At 47.6% G+C, this 11999-nt stretch overlaps 1 long non-coding RNA gene across 1 annotated transcript; it reads left to right on the plus strand.

Moving 5' to 3' along the window:
- Positions 1-785: 785 nt before the first annotated feature.
- Positions 786-11567, plus strand: LOC142922899 (uncharacterized). The gene is made up of 3 exons (XR_012940406.1): positions 786-864; positions 1778-1873; positions 10855-11567. It is a non-coding gene; the product is annotated as an uncharacterized LOC142922899 (long non-coding RNA).
- Positions 11568-11999: the final 432 nt, after the last annotated feature.

An 11999-nucleotide genomic window follows, 5' to 3' on the forward strand; every position in this document is an offset into this window, starting at 1 on the left:
GTGATTCCGTGATGGTTATGTAACTTGACCATTAAGATAATCTATGGAGCACAATTATTTCAGTATTATTTGTCATAAGTAAACTTTAAACTGAACCCATATGTGATATTATATTGATTGATTATTTTATTTTTTAATGTAGTCTACATGCTCTTCTGGGGATATTACCCCACATTTACCATTCATTGATGTTCCCTTTGACATTGGTAATTGGCATTGTCACACCATAGTAATTCATGGGCAATTATGTAATTCCCTCTGTGTCTATCTCTCTCTGCATCTGTCTGTGTGGGTGTCTCTCTCTGCCGGTGTGTTTTTCTCTATATGCGTCTCTCGTGTGTCTCTTTGTGTGTGCCTCTCTCTGTGTGTGGATGTCTCTCGGTGTCTGTGTCTCTCTTTCCTTTTCCACGATGTGGTGTTGTATTTACATGCAAATTCTACCTCTAGCCCCGCCCACTTACCCTTGGGCTGAGCTTATCTCAAGCCAATATAACTTTGTGTTTCAGCAGCTTTCTCGCTATATTTTTTCACCTGATGATGGTTGCTTGTGTTGCGATCGAAACGTCGTGATCTATTATTTTTTTCTACCTACGTGACTTTACCTAAAGAACCAAAGAGTATTGTGATTTTGATAGTGATCGTTGTGGTGGAGGTGGTGATATTGATGGTGGTGTTAACGATAGCGGTGATTTTGGTGGTTGTAATGGTGGTATTGATGGTGGTAATGGTGGTTGACTATTACCCCTCTCGTGTCCTTACTTCCACAACCAGGTTTAAGAATCTGCTGGTGTCTGTGCTGGAGGTGGACGTCGGATATCTGTGCGGTCTGGAGCGGTGGACAATAGACTCCTGCAGCTCAACCAGGTGGACGCACTGGGCAGGGGGCAAGATGGTTGTGGCCTTAGAGACCCACTTACTCCCACAGAGAGCCATAGACTCACTCACAGAGTACACTCACACAGAGAGCCAAAGTCTCACTGACACAGAGCCATAGGCTCACTCACATGGAGACACATAGACTCACTCACACAGAGAACCATTGATTAACTCATTGGTTTTTTCGGTAAAGTCACGTATGTAGAAATACCATAAAATTATATTAAAATAAATCAATCACGACGTTTCGACCGCAACACAAGCGATCTTCATCAGGTGTAAAAACAAATAGCACATAGGGTGACATCAGCGCAACACATAGAGAGCGTTAAACTGCACGGAGGTAAATACAACAAGAAGATGAGAGACGAGAATTCAAAAAACCTAAGAAAAATTTACGTGATGCAAAACCAGTCGGCCAACGACACAGTTAGACACCTGCCTGGCAGACCACGAATTTCAGAAGAGTGCTAAATTTCGTGTTCATCCTCTGGGTTGAACATACCAGCATAGACAGAGTGAACAAATACGAGGTATAAGATAGCAGAAATACATATACAGGGACACGAGGTAAGAAGAGGAAAGACGGACAGAGAAGCAAGAAAAAAGGGGCCGGAGGGATGAACAGACAGAGGCTTAAAATAAGTAGTAGAGGTGGGGGGAGGGGCGGAAGAAAGCAAGGGGCACCCCACCCACCCCACCCACCCCACCCACCCATCCCCACCCATCCCCACCCATCCCCACCCATCACCTCACCCACCCACCCCACCCCACCCACCCACCCCACCCCACCCACCCCACCCCTCCCACCCCTCCCACCGATCCTCCCCCCAACCCTCCCCTCAACGCTCCTTTCACTCCTCCCGTCACCCCTCCACCCCTCTCCTTTCTGCTGCGTCAGGGCCAGAGGCTGAGAGCACGGGAGAGGAGGCTACACGGGGAACTGGGCCGCGTCAGGGGCGAGAGACGCGGGGCGACTCGACACTTCACAGCGTGGGTGAGTGTGGGGAGTTCGTGGTGCATGGGGGACGGTGGGTGGTGTGGTCCAGAATATAAACCACCTGTGTAGGATACACGGGGGATTTTTGATTGGTGCTTAAATGTGTGTGTGTGGAAAACGGTGTAGTGTGTGAGTGTGTGTGCAGTGGGGGATAGGGAGGTAAATGTGTGTGTAACGCAAATTAGTATCTGGGGCGGTGTGTAAACATCACACATTGGGGAGACAAAGGCGGTCCGGCGTGGTTCTGACCACTTACCATTTCGTGTACTATGCCAGCCTTCATAGGAGCTCAATAACAGCACTTGCCCCACCAGTCTGTGGAGCTCCATGGGGGATGTTTGTGTTGGAGCTCGTGCTGTAGGTGTAGACGACGCACGACCGTGGATCCTCTGTAGGGAGCGCGCGTCTGCTGTGGGTCGCATGGAGCTGCACAAGCGGACACCGCCGCAGCGATTCCCATACCGAGTCACGAGATAGGCGCTGGGAAACACCACCATGGTGTGCTTGCCTTGTATGGTCAGTCGTGTGACTGATTATTATAATATATTAATTCACACCTGTGCACCGTGTCATGGCAGTTTCTCTGTTTTCCTTAATTGCATTTTTATTTCAGAAATATTTCACCTGCAAAATAGATTGAGTTTGAATATCTCATGCGAAAGGGTGCCCAGGGCATGTGGGGTCGTCCAATTGCACAGTGTTTAGCGCACATCACTACACACCCATGGACTAAATCCAGAGGCGAGTGACAAATGAATCAGTTCTGCCCCCCTCGCTTCACCAACCCGCACTAGTCAGCATGGTGAAATATGGTAAAAAATCAACACGACCGACAGGGCATAGGGTGCCCATTATCCAGAAGTGCTTTACTTTATGATCACATCCACATCTAATGTGGATTTGGTTATTTTTCTTTAGTTTTCTTTGTTGCATAAATACAACTTGACAAGATGTGTACTGCTTCATTCTGGTACATTTACTGTTTTTCAGTGCATTTCAGCACTGGGTGTGTTTGTTGGATTTATTGTTTGTCACGTGAGGTTAAACACTAACAAAATATTTTATGAACCAGGCAAAGTTCACTAAGCTATTAGATTTTTCATTGAACTGACAGATGCTGTAACCTGGTCCCTTGGGTACCCAGGCCTTCCTATAGTATAACTCCAGGAATCGGCAGATTTTTATTTTATTGTACCAAGTAAGGTCCACTGAGCTATATAGCTGTTTTTCAAAAGCAACCTGGCCACAAATCGTAGCTCAACGAAGTGGCTTATCACGTGGAAATTTGTAGCAGCCAAATACTGTAAACGCATATTTCTAAATGTGGAGGGAAAAAAACTCGAGGATCCAGAGAAAAACCCACGCCACCACGGGGAGAATATGCAAACTCCAAATATCCAGGCGTCGGGGTTGGAATCGAACCCACGACCTCCTGCATTCCAGGCGAAGGGGATAACTTGTTGCCACCACTGAGCCCCTTGTTAATCTGATGTGGTATACTGGTACAGCCCCTGGTGGCCTCGGTCACTTTACTGACCTTTGCACCATTGTGTAGTCGGTTCAATTGAGTCGCAAACATACTCTTTGGAGGCAACAAATTTATTTATACCAACACGAAGGGGTAACTTCCCTTTTACCAGATAACAACCTATGGTGGTGGACCACCAGGCTATCTGCGCTAACACTCTGGGATAGCTACAATGAGCAGGACTCCAGCTTGAGTCCTGCCCATGTGTTGGTGACTCTTCACGGACGTTGAATGTAGATCTTTCAGAAGACAACAGCAAAGCTGAACCCCGGTCCCTCTGGGGACCCGGTTTATATGCTCACCAGTCGTGGCCGGCTCTGCCCTTGGCCACGACTACCTTCTCGATTCCTATTGCAAGATCTCGCCCTGATACGTGACTACCCACTAGCCCCAACTTGGGGCCCCTGTGTAGACTTTACCCGTCATGTACCTTCCAGGGTCAACCAGAGTGCAATGGCCCACATTAACCTCATTCATGGTTGACACTTTCACACCCCTCCTATAGAGAACAGCACTGCACGCCACACGTGGTGCCACTCAGCGCCATGACTCAGCGCTCACCAAGCCCCACTAGGGCTGGTACTACACCCACATATATGGGGTGTCGGTGATGTAATTACATCGCACGCCGTGCCTCTCAGGCCGGCACTACACAGTGGCATTCCCGATGTCACTACATTACCCCCCCCCCCCCATTCGTAGCATTCAGCCGTCCTGGCTGTCAACTCCCCCTTAAAACTAACCAAGTGAATAAGTTCTAGATTTGAAGCTTTCGTGACTGCAAGGATCCATACTCTTTGGTTCTATTCGGTAAAGTCACGTAGGTAAAAAATAAAACAAAAAAATCATGACGTTTCTTCCACAACACAAGTGGCCTTCATCAGGTGAAGGGGACCGTACTGTCATGAGGACAGCGTTGGAGTGAAGACAGTCCATCCCAGGTCGCGTCCTTTTAAGCTGTGTGGGAGGAAACAAAATGCTATGACAAAGGAATTAGCATAAAATGACCGTAACGCACAAGAGGACCGGCACGGAGGGGGGGAGGGGGTGTGAATTGGAACGTAGAGGACCGGCACGGGGCGGGGGGGGAGTTTACAAATGTAGGTGTGAAGTGAAATAAGCTTCTATGAAAGTTTGGTATATCACTATTTGGATAAATACCATTGAAAATTAGTTTAATGTTTGGTATGATTTAGAACATCTTTCCAATGGTTGCTTAAGTGAATAAGGTGAAAAAAGCGAGTAAAAGTGACTAAACGCTATGTGTGCCTCAATAACAATAACAAATAGCATATAAATAACCAAGCCCACCTATACAATATATACACTAGCTGCAAATGTACAGAACAACACGAGAAAATATAAAACGTGAATGCACGGAATCCCCTCCATCACCAACAACTCCCATCCTCACCGTGTAACAATACCCATAAGCACAACAAAGGCTAGGTTCAGCCAATAACCGATATGGCCTACTGAGTGTGACAAGCAACTGATGGTGTGGGAGTGTGTGTGCATGGGTGTCACAAAATCCGAAGAGTTTTTGAGCGAGTCCTCGTGGCTGGGCCTCCAGTGGAGGTGGGCTCACTCTCCCTGGAGGTCCCAGGGGGAATATGCAACTGTCCAGTCGAATCCGGCTCCTCACGAAGAGCAGTAGGCCGGGTCGACGGGTTCTCCTCTCTCGAATCAAGTGAAGACAGCGCAGGCGGCGGCTCGGGGGACATCAGGCGTGCGGCACCTGAGGGAGGAAGCACACGACTCCGCTGAGGACCAACCTCAACGTGCACACATGCCAGCTCGCCGGACACATCTGTCCCTCGGTGCCCACAGTGTGGAGATGGAACAAACTCACAGGGAGCAATAAAGGGCTTAGGGCAAGAGGAGTGTACAAATCAACTCCGCCGCCCCAAGAGGATCTGGACACACTGCGGTCGAATGACCCGAATCACATCAACCAGCCCTCTCCAGGGTTTGAGCAATTTGGGCGATGTACCCACCGGTACCTGTGGACAGTGCAACCAAGCTCTGTCCCCAGGTGCCCATTCATGTTTTTGAAGTACGGAAGCCCCTCAGCCATTCATTGGCCAATCGGCACGAATCAGAATTTACCCTGGAAGTCTCCCGCACTTCTGAAAGCTTTTGAAGGGTACAGCACACGGAGTCAGAGATTTAAGATTTAGCCTTGTTGGGTGCGGCTTGTAACTGAACATGAATCAGGGGGTCGTGTTCTCGCTGACCTGATGACTCAACATGGAGGTCAGAGTTCTGTGCAGCCACCTCAACCATACCATCCATCTGCGGATTGTGCGGTGACATGCGTACTTTCTTGGTTCACAACTAACGCACACCTCTTGCAATAATTTTGAAGAAAATGTTTTGCCCTGATTGTTCAGAAGACGTTCGGGAGCACTCTTGTCCATTATGTAGTGGGTAATAAACTGGAGGAAGCTTACTCTGAGGCAACACATTTATTATAACATTAACAGGTTATTACACAATGGGGTAATGGCCCCTTTCACCCGATACTCTATGGAGGTAGTCCCTCCAGACTAGCTTGCCTCTCACTGGCTATCACGACATCTATACTGCTGGGGCTTGAGTCTTCGCTTGAGTCTTCACTGGTTATCAGCTGGAGCTTTCACTGGTACAAGCTCGAGCCGACCCTAGCCAGGGGTTCGGCTCTGCCCATTGGGCTCTACTCTTCAGGGCTCCAGGATGCTCTTCAGTCTTCGGCCGGACAACAACTGCTGGGACCGCTCAGGGACCTGACTTATATATAGGCTCCTGGCTCACTCCGCCCCTGGCCACGCCTTCCTTCTAGGACCGTCTCCGAGGGTCTGGAGAATGACATCATCTCCCCAGCCCCCTTCCCGGGATCTGGGGTCCCGACCGTTGGTCACGATGCTCCCCCAGGGATTGCCTTGGCCAACGGCCCGTCATCATTAATCCAGCAGGTTCAGCCTCCCCTCTGCTCCCTACTGACACAAGCTAGTACTGCCGGCTATGATTAGTGGCGATCATGTTCAACCATGCCACTACAATTACATAGCCATTGAGGAATGCCTCAGTGATCTTTGCCGCCAACTGTTTGGGAAGCGGCCAGGCCACAGGCCATCATGAGAAATACTCGACTCCCACCAGAAAATATTTATTCCCACGAGCGGCTTCTACCGCGTGTACTGCACACACACCTTCAACAAATTAGCAGCATCCTCAGCCATGCCAGGCCAGAAGAAATCCGACTTACGTGTGGCCAATGCTAGTTTATGCACACCCAAGTGCAACAGACGCTCGTGCACCACCCAAATGACCTTACCCCGCAGGGCGGTGGGCACAACAATGTTGGAACATCGCATCTCTCCGTCCCAATGCATGAGCAATCCACCTCTGAGAATGAAAGAGGCGACACCCCATCGATCCTCGCCCCCATCAGTCTCTCTGACTCCGCATCGCAATTTAAGCAGGGAAGCGTCCTCAACCTGGAGGCGCCCCCATTCTTCGTGGTCCAATCCAATGACAGCATCACGCGCCACTGGATCCCCAGCTCCCTCAGATGTTACAACCTCGGCCGATGCCGTAAGGGTAGGGGGCGAGTGTTCGTTGCGCAGCTTACAGCGACCGGAGCCCGAAAAACTTGCGCAACTCTCGTTCGTGGGTAATCGCGAGAGGGCGTCCGCGTTCGTGTGATGGGAGCCTTTGCGATAGGTAACCTGAAAAGAGTAGTCACGGAGGACCTCCAACCAGCGTGAAAGTTCGCCAGATGGCTGGTCAACCTGCAGCGCGTACTGCAGCGCCGCGTGGTCCGAGCGCACCTCAAAGTCTCTCCCATACAAATATGGAAGATACTGTTGCAAGAAAAACACGATAGCTAACAGTTATCAGCGTGTGACACAGTACCGCTGTTCAGCCGGAGACAGCACTCTGCTTCCTTATGCGATAACACTCTCGATGCCATTGACAACTAGAGACAGAACAGCTCCAATGCCAGTGTTACTAGCATCTGTATCAAGGACAAACGGCAAGGAAAAGTCGGGGTAGTGGAGGGGAGGGGCGTTCACCAAGCCATCTTGGAGTGCAACAAATGCGGCCTCCTCATGGGTGGTGCCGATGTCACAAGTCGAGGAGACTGAAGTGCTGTGACAAAAGGGCCATTGCCTGAATCGTCTCTTACTATAAACATTTCATTTCAAAGCGGTGTTATCGAAGAAGTTTTTTTGGAAGATAAATAACATCGCGATGGGGGGAGGGGGAGATAGCGGGATTGAGGGGGAGCGATTAGGGGGGTTATAGAGGTGGGTGTTGAGTAAAATAGTATCAGTGTCTTGTGCTTGAGCCTAGGGGCTATGCCAAGGGGCTAGGACATTGAGAACACGGATTCGAATGAACGTCTCATCTTGCCACATGCTTTTTTTACTATCTCCATCAGTAACAAAATCAATCTACAAAGCAACGCTGCTTCTAAAATGGGTATAGTACTCTGAAGCATGTAAAAATGGTAATGTACTGTCAATCGTACTTTAACAGGAGCATTGTCTCTTTAAAGGTCACGGTTTTTGTTGTTGACATGAACTCTATTGGCTTCCACCTCCCTGTTCACAGAGATCGTCAATAGAGGCTGAAGTCTGTTACTCGCGCACAGTCAGTCGAGGGAGTGATAGCCCTCACTGTGCCCTTCAGCCCGTGGCGTTGCCTATGGGACTCATTGTCCCGTAACATCCCGAGTTCACAATGTCGATTAAAGCGACACCTTTGTTTAATAACGATCCATGAAATTAGTGGGACTTTATATAGTGTGACAGTCTTGTCTTTGGTAATACTGTACTCATGTTTGTTTCTGTTGCCTGGTTTTTAATTGGTAAAGCTGTGATCGTGTTTGATCCCTCCACTGGTATCCGATTAATTTCTGCATCAAGCACAATATCCCCTTTGCTGTCTTCAAGTTCCACCATGGACACGCTCCTGCTTGCCTCTCCCATCATCTTATTCCCCTCCCAATGTTCTCCTATATCGTCCCTACCATCTCGCTTTACTCCCCTTCACTCATTCTCCGCCCAGCAACCAAGGCTTCCTGTTGGAACTTCTAATCAACCTTTACTCATTCGGAGGTCACTCATTCCCTTTTTTTTTGATGCAATTATTTGGGCCTGTCACTTACCATCCACAGATTTCTCCTGTGATCATCACTTTATGTTCTCTCTTTAGAAATGTAGGCTGAATGTACACCTCCTTGTTCCCAATGATGATTGTATCTCACTGATGTGCACATCACCTTGACAGAGGCTCTTTTTAAAGGCACTCTAATTGATTATTTCTCATTTCACAGCCTCCACTACACTACTCAGCAGATTATACCCCACTTTGTTCGTCAAGACTTGCTTGAGGCAAATATAAGTATGGTCCAACAACTTCTATGACTGACACGGCACGAGTAAGACTGCCTGCAGTCCAACCAAAAAGGCTGCATCATTGAAAGCTGGTTTCAAGCCTGCCCTCCACGTGTGTTAAAAGATCTTACTCACCCATGTGATGATAGTTGAGCCTCTGGGTGTCAGCATTTCTGCTCTGATATTGCAAGTGTTGGATACTAGTGATTTCTTTCATTTTTCTTAGGGTACCTCTCACTTTATACTCAAATGGCTCAATGCAGAAGGTGTAGGGTCTTTGGTTGCTGTGGCTTGCATGAGCTCTTCAAAGGGATATGACGAAGAGCGATTCTGCATTTGGGAGCATAATTACTTCTAGCATGCTAGTTTCCGCCTTCAACTGCTGAGGAGCTTGCCACTGGCATTTGTAATTGCGCAGGAAATATTAAAGTAGGCTCCCCTGAGCTGACTGAAGTTTGCAAAGTCATCCTTTATTTGACTGAGAGTTATTATTCAACTGCTGCAGCTTTTCCATCAGGCCCCCTCTGTTCATGCCAGATCTGAGTTTTGCATTGCCTTCTTAGGCCCTTGTAGCAGTTTTTACGTTCGTTTTTCAATTAAACACCACGTTTAATCACTAATCCATTCATTTCCAATATTGCAACAGGTTGTTGGGCTGGTCTTGGCGGCGTTGTTTACATAATCTTGAAATTGTCCCAAACTGTTGGTTCCTCATTAGACAGGAGCGTGCATTACCACTGCCCACCTCCACATTACAACCATCCCCACCATAAGAATTATATCCAGTATGAGCTGGAGAAGCTTTTGTTGAACTTCGAGAGTACTGCTAAGAAATGGGGTTTACGTTCATCCCCACATAAAACAAAGCACCTGCCTGGGTATTCTGTCATCGTATTCTCCCATCCCTCCACTCCCCATGAGCAGTGGGGCAGTTTTGGACAGAGCAGAACAATTTTCCATACCTGGAAAGGGTGCATGTGACTAGCTCCAGTTTGGCAGCAGAGGTCATGCTCCGAATCGGTTGAACATAATTATCTCAGCTGCGTAACACACTGTGAATGCTACATTGCCTGTCGCTCCATGTAAAGCTCTGGGTCTTCTCAGCCAGATATCCCCTCCCTTCTCTACATTTGAGAAATTTGGATCCCTTTTAAAGGAACATCCACACTGGTTTTGCATATTCAAGTTGTCTACGATCCACCGTGGGCTTAACAAACTAGATTATGTGAGCAGCTTAGATCCTTGAATGATCTGGACAAATGCCCATCAGTGAGATACTAAGGCAGGTGAGGCAGCATTGGCTGGGTCATGTAGCCCAAATGCCCAGTCACTGTGTACCCAAACAGCTTCTGTTTGTCCAGATATAAGGGGCTTATCGCTATAGGCAAGAGTTTGACTGCAGTGTAACAGAAGGATGGTGGAGCTGTTTGGGCTTGCCAACAGCTCGACCAGTGGTTTCAAGATCAGCGTCTCTGGAGGAGTTTTGTGAAGGATGTCCGCCTCCAGCAATAACGGAGGGCGGAGGAGTGATGCTCACAACAACGAGCGGAGTGCAGAATGAGTAAAATGCAGCAAGGTGGAACAGTAGGGAGCACAGGTGGTAGATCTGCCAGTCATCCCTGTCACTCAACCCATGACACCTTTATCTATCCTGTAACCTACTGCCCATGAGCCTTCGACAGTCCACATGACCTCAATGTGCACTTAGCCTGGCACAAACACTTTTTTGACGTCACCAATTTTGAGTGGCGAATGGCTTTTATTGTTATTGTGTTTATGTATCCACCCCTTCATGTGTCGTACTGGCCTTCTTAGGTGCTCGCTAGAAGAACTAATCCCAATAATGTAAAAAACGATATGGGAGATTTTTCTCATTTGTATCTTGTATGTTTGTGTACATCGCCTATGTGTGTTTGTGGCGAGCCATGCTGCACAACAAACTCAGCCACAGTTATCAATAGCACGTGATATCTACACTGGTTTTGGGTCCTCTAGGTTGTGTCTGCATTAAATGAGTGCCTGGTACAATGGGTAATCAGTATAACCTATGAGACAAACGTGGCCAGGTGTGGTGCTGGCCATTTCTACCCCACTTTGCGTGCAGGTCTTCAAAGGGGCTCACTAACAGCACTTGACCCACCAGTCTGTGGAGCTACATGGGGGATGTTTGTGTTGAAGCTCGTTCTGTCGGCGTAGAAGACGCTCGACAGTTTATCCTCTGTAGGGAGCACGCGTCTGCTGTGTGTAGCGTGGAGCTGCACGATAGTGAAACCAATAGAGTTGTTGCGCCTTGGGCGTAAACATCAATGTATGTCCATTTGCCAGGTGTTATTTTTTTCATTTCCTGTGGAGATGTGTGCTGTATGAGAGAAAAAGCGACTAAGCCCACGCCCTCACCCCCTTCTCCCTATTGCATTATCTCCTCGTACTATTTGACTACTCATAAAATCATACGTATATAGTGACACCCCAGGGATAAATTAATATTGCTTGTTATAGCACCTTCTTGTAGAAAGAATGCTGGTTAAGTCAGACCGGCCTGTATATGTACAGTATAGATATTTAGTTTGCAGCAATGCAATACACACAGCTCAATACACAAAGAGTTAAATGTATAAATATCTCATACTAAAGAATGGATTACTTGGGTTTACAAACATGATGTACAAAACTCGTTATAGTCTCATGCTCTGCATGCTGTTGTAAATGCACGTGGTGCATACTCACTGACCAGATGCTTCGTTATTATTGATACTAATAAAAAATGTTAAATTAAGAATTTTCTTCATCAATTTCTCACGTTAAACAAATATAGGGAGGCGTTCATCCAGCGGTAGAGAGACAATGGCTGCTGATGATGATGTAACGTGCCGCTAATTTTGAAGAATTCCTAAGAGACAGTGCAAGTGGAGATTCAAAGGCATAGGAAGGTGGTTGCACAGACACCTGGACCACTGCTGTCCTGTATAAGTGATTTATTTAACATAATGAACATTACAGTAACATTGACGTTGCCTCATGTGTGTACTTTAAGTTTTGGCTTCCCCACACAAACACACTACCTCCACAAAAGGTCATGTTTACTCATTTCTGTGAAGCGTATTCAAGTTTAATTTATTAGGTATAGCCCTGTGAGCCATGCGGCTCTTAAGTCGGGTGCAAACGCAACAAACAAAATATGAATCTACATTGCAGAAAACTATTGAACCAC

The sequence above is a fragment of the Petromyzon marinus genome, unplaced genomic scaffold (genome assembly GCF_048934315.1).
Source record: "Petromyzon marinus isolate PM22_M1 ecotype Great Lakes invasive population unplaced genomic scaffold, UKy_Petmar_22M1.pri1.0 PM_Scaffold_200, whole genome shotgun sequence".
In the NCBI taxonomy this organism is placed as follows: domain Eukaryota; kingdom Metazoa; phylum Chordata; class Hyperoartia; order Petromyzontiformes; family Petromyzontidae; genus Petromyzon; species Petromyzon marinus.